This window comes from Triticum dicoccoides, chromosome 1A (genome assembly GCF_002162155.2).
Source record: "Triticum dicoccoides isolate Atlit2015 ecotype Zavitan chromosome 1A, WEW_v2.0, whole genome shotgun sequence".
In the NCBI taxonomy this organism is placed as follows: domain Eukaryota; kingdom Viridiplantae; phylum Streptophyta; class Magnoliopsida; order Poales; family Poaceae; genus Triticum; species Triticum dicoccoides.
This window is the reverse complement of record NC_041380.1, coordinates 275,388,974-275,415,349: the sequence shown is the minus strand read 5'-3', so window position 1 is coordinate 275,415,349 and position 26,376 is coordinate 275,388,974.

The following is a 26,376-nucleotide window of genomic DNA, read 5'->3' as shown; positions in this document are numbered from 1 at the left end:
AAGTTCAAAATGGATCAAGCAAAGAAAGGATTCTTGCCTGTGTTACAAGGTGTGAAATTGAGTAAGACTCAATCCCCGACCAATGCAGAAGATAGAGAGAAAATGAAAGATGTTCCCTATGCTTCAGCCATAGGCTCTATCATGTATGCAATGCTGTGTACCAGACCTGATGTATGTCTTGCTATAAGTCTAGCAGGGAGGTACCAAAGTAATCCAGGAGTGGATCACTGGAAAGCGGTCAAGAACATCCTGAAATACCTGAAAAGGACTAAGGATATGTTTCTCATATATGGAGGTGACAAAGAGCTCATCGTAAATGGTTACGTTGATGCAAGCTTTGACACTGATCCGAACAATTCTAAATCGCAAACCGGATACGTGTTTACATTAAACGGTGGAGCTGTCAGTTGGTGCAGTTCTAAACAAAGCATTGTGGCAGGATCTACATGTGAAGCGGAGTACATAGCTGCTTCGGAAGCAGCAAACGAAGGAGTCTGGATGAAGGAGTTCATATCCGATCTAGGTGTCATACCTAGTGCATCGGGTCCAATGAAAATCTTTTGTGACAATACTGGTGCAATTGCCTTGGCAAAGGAATCCAGATTTCACAAGGGAACCAAGCACATCAAGAGACGCTTCAATTCCATCCGGGATCTAGTCTAGGTGGGAGACATAGAGATTTGCAAGATACATACGGATCTGAATATAGCAGACCCGTTGACTAAGCCTCTTCCACGAGCAAATCATGATCAGCACCAAAGCTCCATGGGTGTTAGAATCGTTACTGTGTAATCTAGATTATTGACTCTAGTGCAAGTGGGAGACTGAAGGAAATATGCCCTAGAGGAAATAATAATGTTATTATTTTATTTCCTTATATCATGATAAATGTTTATTATTCATGCTAGAATTGTATTATCCAGAAACATAATACTTGTGTGAATACATAGACAAACCAAACGTCACTAGTATGCCTCTACTTGACTAGCTCGTTAATCGAAGATGGTTATGTTTCCAAACCATAGACATGTGTTGTCATTTGATTAATGGGATCACATCATTAGGAGAATGATGTGATTGACATGACCCATTCCATTAGCTTAGCACCCGATCGTTTAGTATGTTGCTATTGCTTTCTCCATGACTTATACATGTTCCTATGACTATGAGATTGTGCAACTCCCGTTTGCCGGAGGAACACTTTGTGTGCTACCAAACGTCACAACGTAACTGGGTGATTATAAAGGAGCTCTACAGGTGTCTCCAAAGGTACATGTTGGGTTGGCGTATTTCGAGATTAGGATTTGTCACTCCGATTGTCGGAGAGGTATCTCTGGGCCCTCTCGGTAATGCACATCACATAAGCCTTGCAAGCATTACAACTAATGAGTTAGTTGCAAGATGATGTATTACGAAACGAGTAAAGAGACTTGCCGGTAACGAGATTGAACTAGGTATTGAGATACCGATGATTGAATCTCGGGCAAGTAACATATCGATGACAAAGGGAACAACGTATGTTGTTATGCGGTCTGACCGATAAAGATCTTCGTAGAATATGTGGGAGCCAATATGAGCATCCAGGTTCCGCTATTGGTTATTGACCGGAGACGTGTCTCGGTCATGTCTACATTGTTGTCGAACCCGTAGGGTCCGCACGCTTAAGGTTTTGATGACAGTTATATTATGAGTTTATGCATTTTGATGTACCGAAGTTTGTTCGGAGTCCCGGATATGATCACGGACATGACGAAGAGTCTCGAAATGGTCGAGACATAAAGATTGATATATTGGAAGCATATATTTGGATATCGGAAGTGTTCCGGGTGAAATCGGGATTTTACCGGAGTACCGGGAGGTTACCGGACCCCCCCCCGGGAGGTATATGGGCCTTATTGGGCTTTAGTGGAAGAGAGGAGAGGTGGCCAGCGCTGGGCCACGCGCCCCCTTCCCCTAGTCCGAATAGGACAAGGAGAGGGGGCGGCGCCCCCCCTTCCTTCTCTCTCTCCGCTTTCCCCCTCCCGAATCCTATTCCAACTAGGAAAGGGGGGGAATCCTACTCCTGGTGGGAGTAGGACTCCTCCTGGCGCGCCCTCCTCCTGGCCGGCCGCACCTCCCCCTGCTCCTTTATATACGGGGGCAGGGGGCACCCCTAGACACACAAGTTGATCCACGTGATCATATTCTTAGCCATGTGCGGTGCCCCCTTCCACCATATCCTCGATAATATTGTAGCGGTGCTTAGGCGAAGCCCTGCGACGGTAGTACATCAAGATCGTCACCACACCGTCATGCTGACGGAACTCTTCCCCGACACTTTGCTGGATCGGAGTCCGGGGATCGTCATCGAGCTGAACGTGTGCTAGAACTCGGAGGTGCCGTAGTTTCGGTGCTTGATCGGTCGGGCCGTGAAGACGTACGACTACATCAACCGCGTTGTGCTAACGCTTCCGCTGTCGGTCTACAAGGGTACGTAGATCACACTCTCCCCTCTCGTTGCTATGCATCACCATGATCTTGCGTGTGCGTAGGATTTTTTTTGAAATTACTACGTTCCCAAACAAGATGACCTCAGGCAACGCACACAGTTTCTAGGAATAAACCGTGTTGGATCAATGAACAATCACACACGACATTCTCTTCAAAACTGTTTGCGTTACGCCACCTTGCGCAAACATTTTCCTTGGAGCAACTGTGTGTGATGTACATACGAACGGAAACGTTTAGCGGGCACTGACTGTGTGGGATGTACTTGCGACCGGTAACAATTTCGCCATATAATTATATTTTTTAGCTATACTGTACGTATTTCCGTACTTGCGCGCTCGTCGGTCGCCCACGGCCTCATTTTTCCTAACGTGTGTGCCAGGAGGGCATATCCCTGATGGTTTCTGGATCGTGTGGGAAGGAGTCCCCCTATCGCCCACACTCACTTGGCGATGGTTCCAGATGCCGTCGCGTAAAGGGGTCTTAAACCGTTTGTTTAGGACCGACGCGCACCAGTGTTGCGCGCTACATTGAGTTCCTGCAGGAGGAGGAGGAGCACCCCGTCGAGCATGCAAAGAGCCTTATCACCACCATGGCCGTAGCACACGCTCACGCAGAGGCGGGGAATCAAGAGATCTATGAGCAGTCCGGCCGCTTCGAGAGGGATCGTCTGGAGCGGCTGTGGGCGTTCGAGCTGGTGAGCGTCGCTGAACGTGCAGCAACGGCAGGCACCGTATTACATTTGTCCAGCTCATCGATAGGCTCCTCCTCCTCTACCTCTTACTGAGCATGCTCGGCAAAGGAGAGGCTACCGGAAGTAGCACAAAGCCCCTCCGTAGTAGTAGTAGTAGTAGTAGTAGTAGTAGTATTTAGGGGCTATTTTGTTCAGTTCATCTGACTATAGATGTGTGGTGGAACTGTACAACATACTTAAAATTAGCTAGTATATATAATTGAACTAGCTATTTCAGTACGTGGTTGAAAAAAATTGGGGAAAAGTTTGGTCGGTTCAGCTGTCAAGTTGAACTGTTTGTATAAATTTAGAATGCCTGCTTAATCTATGAATGAAATGTATGCTTAATTACAGAATTTTAGTTGCAAACATTAGATAGTGCTAGTGATTTTTAGCTGCATATTTTGACAAACCACAGTGTTACAAGGATTGACAAATGGCAATGTTACTAGATCAACAAATGCCAATCTTTCCAGTTTGACAAATGGCAACATACCCAATATGACAGATGCAAATCTTACCAAATTGTTTATACGTGGTTGCACACGGGTCATCCAAAACAACTGTTTGTGTTAAAGGATGCACAAATCCTGCGCTGCGAATTTTCCCTTGACTTAAGGGGGAAGACCATAGCTCTCACTTTGCATACGGGTGTTCTATCTAAAACGTTTGCGATCAAGAGCTGCGGAAATCCTGCTCGGCACATTTTCTCTTGGCTTCCTGGTGAAGCTGTCGGTTTGCATACGGGTGTTCTAACTAAAACGTTTGCGATCAAGAGCTGGACAAATCCTGCGCGGCGTATAGCTCGCACGCTTCCTGATGAGCCTGCATGGCATACAGCTCGCATGCTTCCTGGTCAGCCTCTGCAATGAAGTACAACTCGCACACCTCCTGCTTAGTCAAGCACTCAAGCACCTTTCCGCACGGCACCTCCTAGCCATTAAAAGATTGAGGCGTGGCGTCACGCAAATGGTTAACAGAACGCACACAATTTATACGCACTGGAGCATGTCCATGTAGTTCAAATTTGAATTATGCACATAAAATGCCTAGAAACCCCCGTTAATGTATAAAAATGTCCAAATGAACCCCGAAAAATTCCAAAATAAAACAAAACACTCCTGTTCTATGTTGACACTAGAAATTTTTTGAAAGCAATAAGAGGCAACGGATATCGTTTCGTCCCCAAAGGTGGCACGTTCCCTATCGAAATCAGCACGCTTGTTGTGAGAAGCTCTGGTTCGTGAGACGCTTATACCGAAACCTGCCCCAAATGGGACAAATTTTCTACCACGGCATGTTAATGCCACTCCATGATAGCATGCCAAGTTTCATGAATTTCAGACAAGTTTTGGATTTACTAGAATTTAAAAAGAAGGTATCTCAATGTTTGCGACCGAGTGACAGTGGCAGGGTGTTTGAAATTCATTCTCATTTCTTGCATGGGACCTAAGGATGGAACCAAGGACACATATTTGATTTTTCAACCAGTTTATATGCACTGAAGCATGTGCATGTAGTTCAAATTTAAATTATGCACCTGAAATGCCTACAAAACAAAGTTAACATATAAAAATGTCCAAACGAACCCAAAAAATTCCAAAATTAAACACAACACTCCTGTTATTCTATGTTGACACTGGAAAAAATTTGAAAGCAATAAAAGGCGGCGGCTATCATTTCGTCCACAAAGGTGGCACGTTCCCTACAGAAACCATCACGCTTGTTGTGAAAACTCTAGTTTGTGAGATGCTTATACCCAAACCTGCCCCAAATGGGACAAATTTTTTACCACGACATGTTGATGCTGCTCCATGATAACATGCCACGTTTCATGAATTTCAGACGAGTTTTGGATTTACTATTATTTAAATACCATGTATCTCAATGTTTGCGGCCGAGTGATGGGGGCAGGGTGTTTGAAATTCATCCTCATTTCTTGCATGGGACCCAAGCATGGAACCAAGGACACATATTTGATTTTTCAACCACTTTATAAGCACTGGAGCATGTGCATGTAGTTCAAATTTAAATTATGCACCTGAAATGCCTACAAACCCAAGTTAATGTATAAAAATGTCCAAAAGAACCCCGAAAAATTCCAAAATTAAACACAACACTCCTGTTGTTCTATGTTGACACTAGAAAAAAAATTAAAAGCAAGAAGAGGAAACATATATCGTTTCGTCCCCAAACGTGGCACGTTCCCTACCGAAACCATCACGCTTGTTGTGAGAAGCTCTGGTTTGTGAGACGCTTATACCCAAACCTGCCCCAAATGGGACAAAATTTATACCATGGCATGTTGATGCCGCTCCATAATAGCATGCCAAGTTTCATGAATTTCAGACATGTTTTAGATTTACTAGAATATAAAAACCAGGTATCTCAATGTTTGCGGTCGAGTGACGGTGGCAAGGTGTTTGAAATTCATTCCTATTTCGTGCATGGGACCAAAGCATGCAAGCAAAGGACAGAAATTTGATTTTTCATCAGTTTATATGCACTGGAGCATGTGCATGTAGTTCAAATTTGAATTACGCACCTAAAATGCCTAGAAAACCAAGTTAATGCATAAAAATGTCCAAACGAACCCCGAAAAATTCCAAAATAAAACAAAGCACTCATGTTTTCTATGTTGACACTAGAAAATTTTTGGAAGCAATAAGGGGCAATGGATATCGTTTCATCCCCAAAGGTGGCACGTTCCCTACCGAAACCATCACGCTTGTTGTGAGAAGCTCTAGTTTGTGAGACGCTTATACCCAAACCTGCCCCAAATGGGACAAATTTTTTACCACGACATGTTGATGCCGCTCCATGATAGCATGCCAAGTTTCATGAATTTCAGACGAGTTTTGGATTTACTAGAATTTAAAAAGCAGGCATCTCAATGTTTGCGTCCGAGTGACGGTGACAGGGTGTTTGAAATTCATTCCCATTTCTTGCATGGGACCTAAGCATGGAACCAAGGACACAGATTTGATTTTTTCAACCAGTTTATATGCATTGGAGCATGTGCATGTAGTTCAAATTTGAATTATGCACCTGAAATGCCTACAAAAGGAAGTTAATGTATAAAAATGTCCAAACAAACCCCGAAAAATTCCAAACTTAAAAACAACACTCATGTTGTTCTATGTTGACACAAGATTTTATTTAAAGCAATAAGAGGCAACATATATCATTTCGTCCCCAAAGATGGCACGTTCCCTACCGAAACCATCACGCTTGTTGTGAGAAGCTCTGGTTTGTGAGATGCTTATACCCAAACCTGCTCCAAATGGGACAATTTTTTTACCATGGCATGTTGATGCCGCTCCATGATAGCATGCCAGGTTTCATGAATTTCAGACGAGTTTTGGATTTACTAGAATTTAAAACTAGGTATCTCAATGTTTCCGGCCGAGTGACAATGGCAGGGTGTTTGAAATTCATTCCTATTTCTTACATGGGACCAAAACATGCGACCAAGAAGACAAATTTGATTTTTCAACCAGTTTATATGCACTAGAGCATGTGCATGTAGTTCAAATTTGAATTATACACCTGAAATGCCTACAAAACCAAGTTAATGTATAAAAATGTCCAAACGAACCCCGAAAAATTCAAAAATTAAACACAACACTCATGTTGTTCTATATTGACACTAGAAAATTTTTGAAAGCAATAAGAGGCAATGGATATCGTTTTGTCCACAAAGGTGGCACTTTCCCTACCAAAACCATCACGCTTGTTGTGAGAAGCACTAGTTTGTGAGACGCTTATACCCAAACCTGCCCAAATGGGACAAAATTTTTACCACGGCATGTTGATGCCGCTCCATGATAGCATGCCAAGTTTCATGAATTTAAGACGATTTCTGTATTTACTAGAATTTAAAAACCAGGTATCTCAATGTTTGTGGCCGAGTAACGATGGCAAGGTGTTTGAAATTCATTCCCATTTCTTGCATGGGACCTAAGCATGGAACCAAGGACACATATTTGATTTTTCAACCAGTTTATATGCACTCGAGAATGTGCATGTAGTTCAATTTTGAATTATGCACCTCAAATGCGTACAAAACCAAGTTAATGTAGAAAATGTCCTAACGAACCCCAACAAATTCGAAAATTAAACACAACACTCCTGTTAGTCTATGTTGACACTAGAAATATTTTTAAAGCAATAAGAGGTAACATATATCGTTTCGTCCCCAAAGGTGGCACGTTCCCTACCGAAACCATCACGCTTGTTGTGAGAAGCTCTGGTTTGTGAGACGCTTATACCCAAACCTACCCCAAATGGGACAAAAATTTTACCATGGCATGTTCGTGCCGCTCTATGATGGCATGCCAAGTTTTATGAATTTCAGACGAGTTTTGGACTTACTAGAATATAAAAACCATGTATCTCAATGTTTGCGGCCGAGTGACGATGGCAGGGTGTTTGAAATTCATTCCTATTTCTTGCATGGGACCAAAGCATGCAACCAAGGACACAAATTTGATTTTTCATCAGTTTATATGCACTGGAGCATGTGCAGGTAGTTCAAATTTGAATTATGCACCTGAAATGCCTACAAAACCAAGTTAATGTATAAAAATGTCCACACGAACCCCGCAAAATTCCAGAATAAAACAAAACACTCTTGTTTTATATTTTGACACTAGACAAATTTTGAAAGCAAGAGGCAACGGATATCACTTCGTCCCCAAAGGTGGCACATTCCCTACCGAAACCATCACGCTTGTTGTGTGAAGCTCTGGTTTGTGAGATGCTTATACCCAAACCTGCCCAAATGGGACAAAAATTTTACCACGACATGTTGATGCTGCTCCATGATAGCATGCCAAGTTTCACGAATGTCAGACGAGTTTTGGATTTACTAGAATTTAAAAAGCAAGTGTCTCAACATTTGCGGTCGAGTGACGTTGGCAGGATGTTTGAAATTCATTCCCATTTCTTGCATGGGACCTAAGCATGGAACCAAGGACACATGTTCGATTTTTCAACCAGTTTATATGCAGTGGAGAATGTGCACGTAGTTCAAATTTGAATTATGCACTTGAAATGTCTACAAAACCAAGTTAATGTATAAAAATGTCCAAACGAACCCCGAAAAATTCCAAAATTAAACACAACACTCCAGTTATTCTACACTAGAAATTTTTTGAAAGCAATAAGAGTCAACGGATATCGTTTCGTCCCCAAAGGGGCACGTTCCCTACCGAAACAATCGCGCTTGTTGTGAGAAGCTCTTGTTTGTGAGACGCTTATACCCAAACCTGCCCCAAATGGAACAAAATTTTTACCACGGCATGTTGATGCCACTCCATGATAGCATGCCAAGTTTCATGAATTTCAGACGAGTTTTGGATTTACTAGAATTTAAAAACCACGTATCTCAATGTTTGCGGCCGAGTGACGGTGGCAGGGTGTTTGAAATTCATTCCCATTTCTAGCATGTGACCTAAGCATGGAACCAAGGACACCGATTTGATTTTTCAACCAGTTTATATGCCCTGGAGCATGTGCATGTAGTTCAAATTTGAAGTATGCAAATGAAATGCCTACAAAACCAAGTTAATGTATAAAAATGTCCAAATGAACCTCGAAAAAGTCCAAAATTAAACACAACACTCCTATTGTTCTATGTTGACACTAGAAAAAATTTGAAAGCAATAAGACGCAACATATATCGTTTCGTCCCCATAGGTGGCTCGTTCCCTACCGAAACCGTCGCGCTTGTTGTGAGAAGCTCCGGTTTGTGAGACGCTTATACCCAAACCTGCCCCAAAATTTTACCACAGCATGTTGATGTCGCTCCATGATAGCATTCCAAGTTTCATGAATTTCAGATGAGTTTTGGATTTACTAGAATTTAAAAACCAAGTATCTCAATGTTTGCGGCCGAGTGACGGTGGCAGGATGTTTGACGTTCATTCCCATTTCTTGAATGGGACCTAAGCATGCAACCAAGGACACATATTTGATTTTTCAACCAGTTCATATGCATTGGAGCATGTGCATGTAGTTCAAATTTGAATTATGCACCTGAAATGCCTACAAAACTAAGTTAATGTATAAAAACATCCAAAACACTAAATAATTCCAATTTTTTTGACGACACACCTATAGTTGCATGTTCACTGCAGATAAAAGTTCTAGCAATTCAAACTCCATCCTTTGCAGCTGTGACCCCATTACGTAATTCAAATCAACACAAAAAATCAAGTAGATCGCACACAGTTTATTATCACCAACCATGTGAGATGCAGCACAAAATATCTTGCAGCACCTTCGGAGTGTCAAACACACTAGCCTGCTCCTCAAAATATTATTTCACTATTCAATCATCGCCGATGAAAGATGGGGACATGGACCTGCGTCATGAGGGCAACTTCGGCGGCCCACTCTGGCGAGAGTGCGGCCGCAACCGCGAGGCGTGTTCTAACAAGCTTCATGAGGGGACCGCAATCAGCGTTCGGGCGGCCAAGGCAGCCCAAACAGCCGTTGTTGCTTCTCAGGCGGCGGCAGCAGCATCTGCCTCGGGGATAACAACTGGTGAGAGCGGCACAGCAGCTGTCCGTTCCGCAGCGGCGGCCTTAGCCCTGATGGAAGCCGCCCACGACCATGTCGAGGCCATCCATGCCCAGCTCGTGGCGGTCACCGCACAAATCGAACGAAGCTTCTCCGACAACGGCCGGCAACCCACGGCTGAAGAGTTGGCAATTGCCGAGAGAGTTCGAGCAGCCATCTATTCCTGTGCGGCATACCTTGCCATGACGGAGCCCGCCAAAGCCCAGATCGTGGCCGCCCATGCCCAGCTCGTGGCGGCCTATTCCAAAGATATGGCGGACGCGGATGGCGAGATGCTTGCGCAGTACGGTGCAATTGATGTCATGGAGCCCCCCCAGGAGACCATCGGACGCGAGCTGGACATGGAGGCGGTGGCGGAGATCAATGAGCACCAGCCATAATAATACTCTTTGTTTTGTTTAATTAAGAGCGCCAGTCTTTAATTTTTTAGAGTAATGTTTAGATCAACTAGCTCTGTTTAATTGTTGAACTTTCTTGATTAAGAAGTGTGGGTGTGCTGTAGTCTCCTTTGTGTACCCAAAGAATGCAATGACGTGGATGACCACTATAACCAGGGAAATTCGAACCAAATTTTTTGACGTTCAAACTCATCATACACGGGTTAAGCTATTTGAATCATTTGTGATGTTCACATATCGTACAAAGTTCTGAATAAGGGACCGTGTCTGATGACACTTTGTGCGCTAGTTTTTTCGCTGAAGTGATTCCAAATTTTTGGCTTCTGCGGAAATATCTACCTCGCCACCCCCTCCCCCTTACCAAAATCCACATTTCCCCTATTTTCGCCTTCCTTTCTAAGTTGAAACCTTCACTCCTTGCTTGCAGCGCTGCCTCCTCACCGGCGAGCCTCCTTCACGCTGCTCGGCCTCTCCTATCCAGGCAGGTAATCCACACCCGACCCCCATCCTCCTCCTCCTCCTTCCACATCCCACATGCCCCGACCGCCGGCCCGAGCGCGACACCTTCCACCCAAATCACCGACCCCTCCACCAAATAAGTGCCGCCCTAAGCCATGGTGCACACAATATACCCAGGATCTCAAGGAGCATTTGGCAGCGGAGAAGCAAATCGCGGCCGCATGCGCGGATGATGTCGCGATGGCTGCCATTCGTGCCGACCCCGAGATCTTGGAGGAGCACCTTGCCATTTGCTAGCTACACCGGTTAAGCATGCTCGGTTTACCCATTGCGTGTGCTGCTCCTGCCTTTCCTTCACAAATTCTAGTGAATTGTGCTATCTAATTTTACCATGCAATATGTTGCTCTAGTGTATATGTTCTATATGTCGTGTAGTGTGGTGCTCACTTATTAACTGTTTTGTTAATTAGTTGTCATCTTCAGTTAACTGTTTGGTTCAATTCTGCAAATGTGATGTTCAATTCTTCAGGCTGCAATTTTGTATTGTCTTCCATGTGAGAAATAAATTGAATTTATGTTTACAAAATACACGAGAAACAAATACAATTGCTATATTTCCATGTTGTTAAGCATGCTTAGTTTGGTTATACATTGTGCAATGAGGGGCTCAGTTAACGTTTGGTTCATTTGTGTTCTGGTGTTTAGTTAACTGTATGGTTCAATTCTGCAATCCGATTTTCAACAGTTGTGGGTGCATTCTATTATTGTATACCATGTGAGGAATAAATTGAAGTTGGCTGTAGTAAATACATGAGAAACAAATACAATTGCTACGATTGGCTGTAGTTAACTGTTTGGTTAACTGTCTGATCTTCTATTTGGAGTATGTTATATTGTGCAATGTGGTGCTTAGTTAATGTTTGGTTCATTTGTTGTGGTGTTTAGTTAACTGCTTGGTTGAATTCTACAATGCGATGTCCAATTGTCGTGGGTAGAATTTTGTATTGTTGTGCATGTGAGGAATAAATCAAATTTGGTTGCACTTAATACATGAGAAACATATACAAGTGCTATATTTCCTAGTTCTTAATCATGTGTGGTTTGGATAAAAGGGTTTTCCATGTGGATTGAATTAATCTGATGAATCTGCAATGTGCTTATTTTTCATCAACATATTGTGCTGATAGCATGTGAACCCTTACATAACCTGATGACTAACTACCTTATATGTGTTGCAGGGAAACAATGGGAATCACTAAGGTTTACAATCGAGGTTAGCACGTGCATGGTCCATTGTCTAATAACACATTAATGTGCAATTGTTGGAACCATTCTAATATTTAGGTTTTTAAAAATTTGGTCTTGCACATGTAGGTACTGATGTCACAGGTTTTGATCCACTGTTCAACTCTTTTTGCATATGGGGAAATGAGTTGTCCATGAATATCAGTCAAGTCAAGAAACTCAGAAAGATTGTTAGGATAAAGAAATTAGCGACAAAAAACAACAAGATCTTTGTCTGCACAATGAAGAAGACATCAGTTCACTACAGGATGGTACTAACTATTATACCTCGCCTTTTTATTCCTTTGCACCATTTCCAATATAGAGAAGATATTTATGCACATCCTTGTTTTCAGGCCTTTCCAAAGCAGTTCACTGATGATTACCTCTCAAACCACATGTATGATCAGGTGGCAAGGAAGGTATTCATACAACACACACGGTTCAATATTGAAGTGTTCCTGAAGAGGACGAAGGATGGATGGTCAATCATCCACAGGCACTGACCTAAAGTTACAAAGACCTTCAACATCAATGAAGGCTCAATATTCGCCTTCTGCTTCAGATGAGATACATATGTCTATGTACCGTCTATGATGCTAATTTTGAAAGGTTATAGATGTTGCATGTGAAACTTGGTGCTGGTGTAGTTGTGTAATGGGGTAGCTGAGTGCTGAAGCTATATGATGTTGTACTCTGATGTATTTCAATTATGAAAATGAAATATGTTGTGTGCTTAATATTAAATGTCAACTAGATTAATAAATGGATAATTAATAATCGGATAATTATCCTGCTAATTGGGTTTTTCTATTGCAAACGGTTATTGAGAAAACAACGTGTGTGATGCATTCAATAACACACACGGTTTCTAGGAATAAACCGTGTTGGATTAATGAACAATTACACATGACCTTCTCTTGAAAACTGTTTGTGTTAGGCCACCTTGCACAAACGTTTACGACATAAAAACAATGTGTGATGGACAGCCTTCGCCACACCGTTTCTTCTACACACCTTGTGTGATGCATTCAATAACGCAAACGATAAAATTGTTAATATCATGTGCAATGGCAACGCTATCACAAACGATTTAATGGGAAAAATTGTGTGTGATGTACCTGTGAACAGAAATGTTTTCCTTGGAGCGACTGTGTGGGATGTACATACGAACGGAAATGTTTAGCGGGGACTGACTATGTGGGATGTACTTGCGACCGAAAACAATTTCGTCTGTATAATTTTTTTAGCTCTACTGTACGTATTTTCGTATTTGAGCGCTCGCCGATCACACTCGAACTCATTTTGCCGAGTGTGTGTGCCAGGAGGGCCATATCCCCGACGGTTTCTGGGTCATGTGGGAAGGAGCCCCCTATCGCCGTCACTCACTAGGCGACGGTTCCAAATGTCATCGCGGAAAGGGGTTAAAAACCGTTTGTATAGCACCTCGTTGTACTAGTGAATCCGCCTCAACTCCATAGGTGTTGCAATCTTGCATCCACATCAAAATCTGGTCTCAGGAGGAATTGAGATGCAGTGGAACCACCCTTGCCGGCAGATGGAACGGCCCAAGGCTGCCGAACAGTTGCTCGCACAACTAGCCATGTTCGTATATTGACAAATTGTTTGCAGGACCTGGGTAAAGGTGCATCCTGTTAGCAAAACTTCCATACTACCGGACAAATTTTTCCCTCTTCTGTAGCGGTGCAATGCGGCGTCGGAGGAAGTTGGCCCCCACGTGCTCGATGGTTAGCCCGATAGCCTTGAGGCGAGCAATCATGTTGAGTGTTGGGCGGAGCATGTCATCTATGAGGCCTGACTTGCTCAAGTCGCTGTTGCATATGACGCATTTCCGTATACGTCGTGCAGAACTCCGGAGCATCTTTGTCCTGAATCCAACACCAATCTACCTACCATTCCACCCATCTGTTGCGCTGTTGGCCAGGGAGGTAATCCCAGTCCTCCTTCTGGCCCCAAGGAATCCAACTTATATTCCCCGAGCGGCGAGATTTCTCTTCGACCCGCGGAACAAAGAAGTGCCTGAACAAATCCAATTTGGAGGCGACTCCGATGAAATTCTCGCACTAATGGCGAAGATTGCCATGCACACCATTGCATTGGGCATGAAATCCAGAAGGTAGAATGCATACAACGTCATCATGGCGACGAGGAAATCAAAGAAGGGGGAGGTGAGGCCGCAGAAGAAATACGCGCAGAAAAAGCGGTACAAGTTTGGTGGTACCTTGACCCCCCTCCGGCAAGACCACGGGCGCTCCATGCCCTTTCGGGACTTCCCTACCCCACATATACACATACTTCACGATCATAGTATTGGCATCCAAGCTTGACGGTAAGAAGACCACGTCTTCCTGCCGCTTCCTGTCTAGCTCCTCCGCCCTTTTCTTCTTCCCCTCTGTGACGGTATCCCTTGCGGTGGCCACCCGCTTCCCCTTCGCAGCAGCCATCTTTTCCCCATATCATGAGCTCACTGGATGGACCGAAGATCTAGTGGAGCTTTGGTGGCAAGTAATGGCGATGAGGGCGGTTGCTTGGCTCGAGGAGGAAGATGATGGGAGAGGAGATAGATACGAATGAGCAGTGCCCCTTCGCGTTTTTCCTTTTATTGGGAACAGGCATGGGGGGGATGGCTCTTCACTATCTTTTCTCAGAAAGTTACCGTTTCTACAGACGCATTACCCATTAACTGCTACTATTCCACAACCCCACAACCTGCGATAATTACACGGAGTGGGCGTTGGATTGACTGGTCATCATGACAACCATTGCATGTGCAGCACTTCTTCGACACGTGTCTGTGCATAGTTTGGGGCCTAACCCAACGTGCCCAGCGATACTTATGGCTCAGGCCCGGGGGCTTCTGTCGGGGTACACAAACAGGGGTGTATGTTTCCCCTGACTTGTGCGCGGACAAGGAAGCTTCGGCCCCGGCAGCCAGGGCTCGACCAAGGGATGATCTAGCACCAACCTACAAAAGAAAAACCAAGCCAAAAGAACGGCTCTTTGTGGGATCAAGGAGCGGATCAAGAAGACCAAGTTAAATATACAATAATGTATCACCTTGTGAAAGCCTCCCTTGCCGGGAAGGAGCGCCTGCTCAGGTCGAGGCCGCCCCAAGGGTGAGTCCAAGACTTCCCCGGCAGGCATTCTGGGACCGCCAAAAGAAGAGAACCCCACCAAGGCACCACCACTCCACCTCACAGTGACGCAAGTCACTTATCGATGCGGTGTCATGCCTCCAAGATGATTAAGTGGCTTCCACTAAACACGTGGCAACCCATTGGAAGACAGATTACCCTCGTGTGACACCCGTCCAGAGGCGTGTCAGGTAGATAAGCAGGAGATGACTAAGCGACATGCCAGGCTTGCCGGGCTTCAACCTCCACATGACACTTAGCAATGCATTTAATGCACTTTGTCCTAACTGCTAGAGTTAGGTATGATAGCACTATTAGCTATCTAATCATTAGATAAAGACTATTTTGCCACTGTGGTTACCCCATGAGCTATAAAAGGAGGCCCAAGGCAACCTAGAGAGGGATTCAGACCCCTCATGCTTGTACGCGCATAGTTGCTCCTCCCCCGAGGCAACCTTGCTCGGCTCGAGCATTGTGTGCTTTTGTGTTCCTCCACTTAATCCACCAAAGCAGGAGTAGGTTTTTATGCCTCACGGCGGCCCGAACCTGGGTAAAAATCACATGTGTCATCGTTGTCGTGCTGCTCCCACAACTTTTGCTCTTTGTGCAATGTGATCTTCCCCTTGCCGAACCACAAGGGGCTCATGGCCCCATAGATGATCATGTCCACCCACAACACAATTTATGGGCATCTCCATAGCCCGTTGATTATCCTCATCAATGTGAGACTTTTTTTGTCTTCTCTGTACAACCTCCAACATCATACTCTATTCCACCGATAGTGCTATATCGATGGCTTGTGCTCATGTATTCACTACAAAAAAACCATTTCCGTGATGATAGGATTTTGTCACAGTAGGTCACGTTTTCTGTCATGCATGTACATCCATGATGATTTTATGACAGAATCAAGATAGTCATACATGTGTTGTCATAGAAGTGTTCCATGACATTACCAAAATTATCGTCACAGAAGTGTCCACTTCCATGACGATAAATCGCATGTCATAGAAGTGCATTCGTCAAGGATAACCGACACGTGACATCCGCCGTAACGGGTCGCCGTTAAGCTTCGGGTTCCAGTTTGGATCGGATAACCCATTATAAAACTCGGACCAATGGCGATTTTCCACGTGTAAAATTCTCATTCGCCGACGATCCACGTGTCGGCCCGGTGTTGGGACAGATGTCAACCGTCCATTTGACAAGAATCGCCAATGAAACGTTGACACGTTGGATGGCCCAATACAGGCCCATATAGGTTTAAAAGCCGGCCCAGGAACAAGCCCACAAGATTTCGTCAGATCTAATGGGCCGGCCTGTTAATAGCCTAACATTTTCTGGACCAAATTATGGCCCACATCAAATACAGGCCGTTAAATGACTGCAATATTCTGGGCCAGTTTATGGCCCATATCAGATCCGTCCCGTTAACAGCCTGCAATAGTTTGGGACAAATTAAGGTCCATACCTGATCCAGCCCGTTAACTGACTTTCATTTCTTGGGCCAAATTATGACCCATAATAGATACAACCCTTTTAACAGCTACTATGCTATTCGGCCCATTGGGGTCCTGATTTTCTCTTCGGCCTCTTAATGGCATGTTTAACAGTTCGACCAAATATTAGTTTCGGCTTGTTAGCGGCCCTGTCTACATATGGCCTCTTTCGGCCTGGTTTCACTTTCGGCCATTTAAAGGCCCAAGTTGCACCTGGGCCTAATTATGGTCTGTAGTTACTTTCGGCCTCTTAACGGCCCATAACCTTCGTGGATACATGCTAGCCCAAACTGCGTATCGGCCCGTTAAATTCCCTTGAGAGTGTTGGGCCTAATTTTGGCCCATTATACATCCGGCCTCCTTCCCGCCCGTCAGGTAATTGGGTCAGCCAAGGCCCAAAAACATTTCACCCTGTTAATGGCCCGTCACCCGAATGGGCCAATAATGGGCCGATTTATATTATAGCACGTTGTCGACCCGTGATTTGTTCACCACAATTAAGGCTGGATCTAGTTTCCAACCTGTTAAAAACCTATTTAATTTTCCGGCCCAATTAAGGGAAGCGGTTTACTTGGCCTTTTAAAGGCCCAAAACTAATAGTGGGCCAGATTTAGAGTAGACATAACTAATGGCCCAAGATGATTGTAGGCGCACGGTTCGGCCCGTACTAGAGATTGGCGACCGGCCAGTTTTAGTACAAAAATTATTATTTTATAAACCTAACCTATTGGCTCATTGCACACCGATCGAAGATTACGACCTTTTCTTAGAGCAAAGATAGCAAAAACAACAAATAAATTACAACATCGTGACGAAGAATAAACCTAGACTATACAACAAAAAAATTACATCATATTACATCCCCTAGGCATCAAAGTTTGCCGCCAATGATAATAAAGGGCAACCAGATAGCAGATTCCGTAAACTGGGCAGGTCGCCACCAGTGGAAGTTAACAGAATGACAAAATAATAGACAGAACCGATAGCACTTCAACACAGTTCAAGAAAGGTTAGCCCGACCCAGCAGCTGCAACGCGAGCAACTTAGCAACCCGATGAGACTGCGCTTCTTTGACGCTTATATCCACCAACTTAAACTGCATAGCATCAACAGACGTCATGTACTTATGGTTAATCTTGCATAGAGATTGGAGTTCTAGACGGATTTGAGCGGAAGCATGCCTTTCTGCTTGAATTTTAGACTGAAGAAGTCGAACAGATTCAGGCGGCGACTTCATCGAGCTTGTGTCACTGAGTAAGTTCAACACTACAAAAAGATATGACTTTGTGGTTGTATCCCTACCCTCAAGTTGTGTTGCTTTCTTCTCTGGAATATATGTTAGATGGACAAACAATGGGTTCGTCTCACTGTCATTGTGGTAGTTCTTCCTACCAGCAGTGCTGTCACCCTTAAAGAGAAACAAGTAGGTAGATAACAGGTTTTGCACGTATAAGCATCAGCTCTGTCAATTCATCTCATTTCTTTGTTAGAAATAAAGAGACACGGTTTAAAATAGCATTAACATAATAGGCATTGTTCATAGTTAAGACGGCAGGAAATGGCATTGTGCAGGAGCGGCCAGCTTCACGAGACCACTGGATTATAGATCAAGAACACAAGCAGACATGTAGTTCTAAACAATGTATAAGCATGAATGGTGAGTGTATTGTCAATTTATACCATTTCAGATTGGTAAATAAAGAGACGATTTAAATAACATTAATAATATGGCATTGTTCATAGTTGAGACATAGCAGGATATGACATTATGCTGTTGTTGGTAGTTTCACCACACCACTGGATTACAGATCAAGAACACAAGCATACACATAGTGCTAAATAATATAACTTGGTATGTTTAGTTTAATTTACATGGTACGAATAAGGAACTAGGTTGTACAACTAAAGACTGAAATTAAGAAGGACAAACTTATGTTTATGTACTTATTCTTTATAAACTTTGAACAAGCAATTTGATGCAGACGACAAAAATAAATAGCATTTGCACTCATAGCTATCCAAATATACACAACAAAGTTTGAAGGCTTGAGGAGGACAAACTTACATTAGTAGTGAAGATAGACTCTATAAAGCCCTTGTCCATATCGATGGGGGAGATTCAAGAACTTTACCGCACACTCTTCTTCAAGAGCATTGCCTTTATTCTACATTTTGTTAAGATAAATATAGATGTGAAAATATAGGAACAAATGGTGATTATTGAACTTAAGATGCATAGTACAAATGTAAATACAACATACATGCAAAAGGCACTGACAAGAGCAATGCGGAGCTAAACTTCTTCAGTAACATTGGTTTTATTCAATATTTTGGCAAGACTAAATGTGGATCTGATGTGTAGAAAATGGAGGACAAGGGAAAATAAGCTGCAAACTGTACATGAAGAACTAGCTGACAAATATAAGTAAAGTGACGAAGGACAGCAGATGCTTACAAGAACAATGCATAATTGAATTTCTTCATAAGCATTGGGATTATTCTACATTAATTTAAGCATTAATATAGATTAGATAATTTGGAGTGAACAGTGGATAAGCAAGCTATAATGCACAATGATGTCATGCAATTCAGCAGGTATGAATGTAAGGACATCGATAGGACAATAGGTACTCACAAGAGCAAAGCAGCGACCAACATAGTTAAAATATCCAAGGTTTTGCGGCGCTAGTTCTATTGCCAATATATGTCGGGTACTGTGTGATTTCTCCGATAGCACCACCTTTTTCAAGGACTTTTCTTGTTCTCCTTCAGGTTCTGCAATCACCCCCTTCCTTTTGGATGTCTGAAACACAAGAACAACATTTGAATGAAAAAACATGGTATGATGACAAATGGAATAGGTGTTGATAATGGATGGGCATGGCATCTTCACATATATCATGAGTAAACTAAGCGGATGGCGGTGCAACGAAGCAAAAGAAATGCAAGACACATTATGCAAGATATGTGCAACCAATAAAACCTTGCCAAATTCGATTAGGCACCTTATTGGGTGAACAGGATAGGCCATCTGCCTTTGACTCCTTGAGCCGAGAATAGTCATTAGGATCATATTCTGAATACAATTATATAGGTCGGGAGCATGTGGGTTTCATAGCATCCACAATGGACCTCAATCCCTTGATGCCATGTTTGTTACCAATCGAACTGTTCTGCAATATTCTTCTGATGTGCGCATTCTTATATTCATTGTGATTATGTACAATATCTTAAAAGCATGAAAACATAAATAGTAGTGAGATTATCTTTGTAATGTAGACGATATTGTAATATAATAGGGGATCCTTGTAAACCCTTGTGTGCCATCACTGGATTCAGATGAGAGAGCACATGTGTGCTGTAATATGGTGAGTAGATTAATATGATCTGGCACAACTACACACAGAAATAGGCTCCCTGTTGGGAGCTCTAGATGTAAGGATAGTTGGCAGATGATAGGTTCATAATATTGAAGGAAATATGCCCTAGAGGCAATAATAAAGTTGTTATATATATTTCCTTATATCATGATAATTTTTTATTATTCATGCTAGAATTGTATTAACCGGGAACTTGGTACATGTGTGAATACATAGACAAACAGAATGTCCCTAGTGTGCCTCTACTAGACTAGCTCGTTAATCAAAGATGGTTAAGTTTCCTGACCATAGACATGTGTTGTCATTTCATCAACGGGATTACATCATTAGAGAATGATGTGATGGACAAGACCCATCCGTTAGCTTAGCATAATGATCGTTTAGTTTTATTGCTATTGCTTTCTTCATGACTTGTACATATTCCTATGAATAGGAGATTATGCAACTCCCGAATAATGTGACTTAGGTCATCGACATCTGGAGGCCGGACATATGAACATTGGAAGTTCTCGCGGAAGGCGTCTTCCAAGTCTTCCTAGCTGCCAATGGAGTTCTCTGGGAGGCTGTTTAGCCAATGCTGCGCTGGTCCCTTTAGTTTTAGTGGGAGGTATTTGATGGTGTGAAGATCATCACCACGGGCCATATGAATATGGAGATGGAAATCCTCAATCCATACCGCGGGGTCTGTTGTCCCATCATATGATTTGATGTTCACTGGTTTAAACACGTCTGGGAATTTGTGTTCCATTACTTCATCAGTGAAGCAGAGGGGGTGTGCGGCGCCTCTATATCGGGCCACGTAGCGACGTAGCTCGGATGGAGTTCGTCTATGGTTTTCGGCCCGGGCATGATTATGCTTGTCACGTCCGGCTAGATGGCCATCATTGCGTGTCGGGCACGCCCCCGCAATCCGTAGATCGATCTGGTCTGTCCAGGTCCTGCCGCAGGTCACATGTACATCCCCGAGCTGTTTTATCTCTTCCTTTACGGTGAGGTAGGATGGGCTGGTGTTCGGCTTGAGATGCCACTTTGTCCCGGCCATGTGGTGGTTGATCAGCCGCATTACGCACTGATGGTATGGGCTCAAGTGCCTCATCATCGAATTGAGGTAGCAATTTGCGGTTCGGGTAAATTTTGGTTGGGTGCCCGAGGCCGGATTCCTCGGCGGCTAGGAAATTAGTGCATCTATGGTTTAGCATATCTTGATCAGCTTGAAGCTGCTACTACTTTTTTAAGGCTCCTTGTAGTGGCTATTAGCCAGCGCTTAAAGCACTCCTGCTCGAGAGGTTCCTCAGGCACGCTAATGTAGCGTCCCGACTCGGTAAGAGTCGAAGTCTCTGTGCTTACTGTGCTAGTCCCTGGATCGACTTGCTAGCACACACAATACTCGATGAAATAACAGAAATAACACACATCGCTTTATTACATCGATAGTCCAGGAGCAATACATTTATTACAAAATAGGGCATAAAGCCAATAAGCAAATACTGCGGAAGCAAAAAAGTAAATGAGTCCAACTCCATGAGCAAGGTTGAGTGTAGAACATCGACCTATCGCACCTTAATTCTCGTCGGATATATTTGCAATGTGATAAGTTGCAGCCAAATGGGTCAGTACATTGAATGTACTGGCAAGTCACATCATAGTGTAATGAACCTACTTTTACATGTAGTTTGGCTGGTGGAAAGCTCTAAGTTTAGTTTTTTTTTTGCATAAAGCTAGTTTTTCCCTATTAGAAAAGATTGTTATTCTACTACTACACATTTGCATAGGATGAGTTGGCAAATCCAACTCCATCCGTCCCCAAGTTTCATTTAAAACCCAATTGTTTAATTAAAGGTGAGGAGATCTCCCGACATTTCCACTACTAGATGCTCAAGTTGTCCGTAACCGGGGACACGACTAATCGATTAGGTTGAAAACTCTGCAGAGGTTGTGCACTTTTCCCCACAACACTAGACCATCTCCATGATCGGAAGATCGAGACATAGTCTTTTGAAAATGTTCCCCCTTAACCCGCGGATAGGCCGCTACACCTACGTCATTCTACATCTGCTAGCCCATCCCGGAAGGGGTCACACTAACTACTCGACTAAGCCAGAGCCCATATTGGCTTGTGGCTGCACACGTAAGCTTCTAGACATGAGAATACAATTGATCTCTTTGAGCCTGAGCGGACGGTCCACTAGTGGTGCACCACCATGGATTTCCCATGCGTGCCCCATTGTACTTCGCCGCCATTCCAACAAGTTTCCGCCCAGGTAGTTCATTAATTATCTTAGGTCCTATTTACTACATTGTCACTCATACTTTACAATGTTCACTCCCCAATGCACGTCTACTTAGCGAAGCAACATAATGTAAAACGATGGCGACAATGTTATAAGGTTCAGACCTACCTCAATGAACTACTGGGTGAAAAGCATAGTCATGCGGCATCAATTCCTACCATGCAGTCCTATCGCAAAGAACTAAGTGCCTAATAAAAACATAGGTAATGAAACATGATCAAGATGCAACTTGCCTTGGTACTGCTGGTTGAATTCTAAAGACTGATAATATTCTGCTTCGCACTCCAGGCAATCTATCGCAAAGAAGATAAACAAACATAAGCAACATTCTAGAGACCAAAAGAACATGCATAGCAAAAAGTCTCGGAAAAACCAAATGAACATACAACACACTAAGCTACTACAGAAATATACTAAGTGCAAAACAACATAGTCCTATGGTTCAAGGAGCGATGTGAAGTATAGTGCATACTATGCATACTAGTAAAATATTAAAGGGCAGAATCTAGTGTGTGAAAATTATTGTGACAAAGGTTCAGGTGATAGGGCTTTGCTACAGTGACAGCATGCAAAAGGAATCAACTTAATCAGAGCTACAGTTTGGGAGATATGGCTATTTGAAGTTTGAATTTGAATCTGAATAAATTCAAATTTGAATCTAACAAAAGTTTGCAAAAACTATGCTACTGGATAGATCTAAACAATACGAAGAATTTGCCGTTGGTTTCATCGAGTTTGGATCTACGATTAAAAAGTTATGGTTAATCTAGGATCAGGGACTAATCTGCTATTTACAGGGACTAAATGGTGAAGAAAAACTACTGCAAACAGGTCCCTAGCCACGTGGCGGCTCCTGGTTGGCCGAGCAGCATCCGCTGCGGAGGCTATACGGCGAATGGCCGCTAAATAAGAAAAAAAAAACAATGGCGGTGGCTAATTAAAGAAAACCGACGCTCGGTTTAAATAAACCGCACGGTCTAAGGGAACTGCGGTTAACTGCGTACCTCTTCGCAAAAATAAAAAAACCGAACCTAATCTAATATGGGCCGTCGGGGATCGATCTAACGGGCGGGAGTGGGGCGGCGGCTTACAGTGGGTGGTGGTAGTGGCCGGCGGCGATGAAGACGGCGGCGCGGCGTCGGTGACGGAGGGGATGGTGGCTACGGCGGTCCTCAGCGTCGGGGAAGAAGACGGGGAGGTGCGGCCTGGCTTGGGCGTCGCGAAGGTGGTGTCGGTGTGCGTCAGCGACGTCCGAACGGGGCGGGGCGAAGACGGCGGCCTTCGGAACTCCGGCGTCGACGGTGCGGCGGCTCCGACTGTACCTAGGGGCAAAAAATATGTCAAAACGATGCGCGTTGTCGCGGGGATCCAATTGACAAAGGAAGGAGAGCTAGGGGGTGCCACAGACGATGAAATGGACGACGGAGTGGCGCGGCTCCGGCGAGATGCGAACGGCGACGGCGAGCAGTAGAGGCGGCGTGGGAAGAAGCGAGATGGCGAGGATGGAAGAGGGGGTCCTGGCCTTTATATAGGCGAGGGCAGAGAGCTCGGGAGCTGCAGATAAGCTCTATCCGAGCGCGAGGCGGCCGGCGGTTGCGGCGATGAGGCGCGGATGTTTATCCCGCGCCGTGCGGGAGGTTGGGGACAAGCTGACGAGGCAGGGCCCGCCTTGCAGTGGCAGTGGCAGTAGCGAGCGAGAGGGGGCGTGGGCGGTCGACCGGTGCGGAAGGCGTCGGGCGCTGGCCTTGGGCCAAATGGCCAGCTGGGCCGGCTGGCCTGGCGTGGCTGGCTGAGCGCGCGCGCCCCTGGGCCGAACTGGTTTCGGTCCAGGCGGGTGAATGCGTGTGTGCGTGTGTTTTTTTAAACCTAAGACTAAAGTGTCCCTAAACAATTCAAATGAATTAATAAAAACACCACAATAATTTCTAAAATAACTAAGCAATATTTAGAGCCTAATGAACATTAACTTAAGCACAGAACATTTTGAAAATATTTTCCTAATGCAATTAATGCACTTTTTGCAAATAAAATAAATACCAATAAACTCCAAAACTTCAAATAATATTCAAAATAAAATTTCCCACTCTTTTATATTTTGAGAAAGTCATCTTATCCCCTCTCATTTGTTTTTCTCGGGTGGAAAACTATCATTTGAATATTTCAAAAACTCCAAAATGCAAAGAAATAAGATATGCATTGAATGATTATATTAACATCCAAATTAATAAAAATTGGGATGTTACAGATAAAATCCTCGTTGCCGAGGCTCACCTCATCCTCGGAGAGCGGAAGATAGTTACTGTCCTCCGAGTCTTCATTTACGACCTGTTCATCAGGGCTGACTCGCCCATCTTCCTATTCGTCCTATTCAGAGGTTGGCTCAACGGAGTCTTCATTGTCCTCGGCATCGTCAAGAGTATTGTTTTCTCCTGTGCCGGTATTACTGTCTTTTCTGCGGCGTGACTTACAGCGGCGCCGCTGTCATCGGTGCTTTGGCTGTATCTCAGGAGGTTTATCCTTGACTGGGTCTTCTTTGTCATCGCCGTTAGCTTCTTTGGGTGTATCCACCATGTACATGTCATACGAAGAGGTGGCCGACCAGCATCCGGTAAACGGCGGGTTTTGGGCCTCCTCTTCTCCGGCATCGTCATCCATACCGTCAATGTTTTCAGAGTCATAATCGAGCATGTCTGTTAAGTCCTCGACAGTGTCTATAAAGTGGGTGGCGGGTGGGACGTAAAATTCCTTGCTCTCAGCCCCTAGTCTGGGCTGGGCATAGTTCGGATGTTGCTCCTCTGTAATGACAAGGGGTCGCATCAAGTCCAGAGCTTCACTTAAAGGCAAGGTTTGGCCCGAGAGAAGAGAGCCCGTGGAGTACGGCCAGAGGAAGACTCCTTGGTCGAACTCACACGATGCTGACTCCGAGGATTCGTAGCCCGTGTCCGGAGAAGGGTCCGGCTCCATGAAGGCTGCCGGCGACACGACTTCCCCCGGTTCTCCCACAATGGGCTTAGTGGCTGCAGATAGTCTAGCGAGCTCAGGGAGCCTGTCTTCGGACCTAGCCATATGCTTCGAATCTAAGGCCAGAGCGTAGATTGAGGGTGCGAATCCTTAGAAGATCAAGTCTCCTCGGATATCTGTGACATAGTCCAGATTTCCAAAACTAATCTGGTGACCTGGGGTGTAGCTGTCGATCTGCTCTAGATGGCCAAGCGAGTTGGCCCGCAGTGCGAAGACGCCGAACACAAAGATCTGGCCGGGAAGGAAAACCTCCCCCAGGGCAGCTTTGTTGTAGATGATTGATGGAGCCATCGAACCTTCTGGTGACGACGTAGTGGAACTCTCAATGAAAGCACCAATGTCGGTGTCAAAACCAGTGGATCTCGGGTAGGGGGTCCCGAACTGTGTGTCTAAGGTTGATGGTAACAGGAGGTAGGGGACACGATGTTTTACCCAGGTTCGGGCCCTCTTGATGGAGGTAATACCCTACGTCCTGCTTGATTGATACTAATGAGTATGAGGATTACAAGAGTTGATCTACCATGAGATCGTAATGGCTAAAACCTTAGAAGTCTAGCATGTATGATTATGATTGCCTCTACGGACTAAACCCTCCGGTTTATATAGACACCGAAGGGGACTAGGGTTGTACAAAGTCGGTTATGGAGAAAGGAATCTTCATATCTGAACGCCAGGCTTTCCATCCACACCAAGGAGAGTTACATCCGGACACGGGAGAGAGTCTTCTGTCTTGTATCTTCATAGCCCATTAGTCCGGCCCAAGTCACACAGGCTGGACACCCAAGGACCCCTTAATCCAGGACTCCCTCAATAGCTAGAGAGGCTTCGCATACCAGCTCTCTACAACTGAAGGCGCAGTACTATTACTATTAGTCTAACTCTCAAAGGCGACACATACGATCGAATACGAAGAGTTGAAAGCATCCATGACAATCGACATGAAGACCAATATGAAGAGTTGAAAGCGTCCATGACAAGCGACCGAATAGACCTGTACACTGCAAATGTCCTTGCTCCTCTTCACTACAAAGAACATACTATACAACTATTATACTCCCTTTTTTCCTAAATACAAATCTTTGTA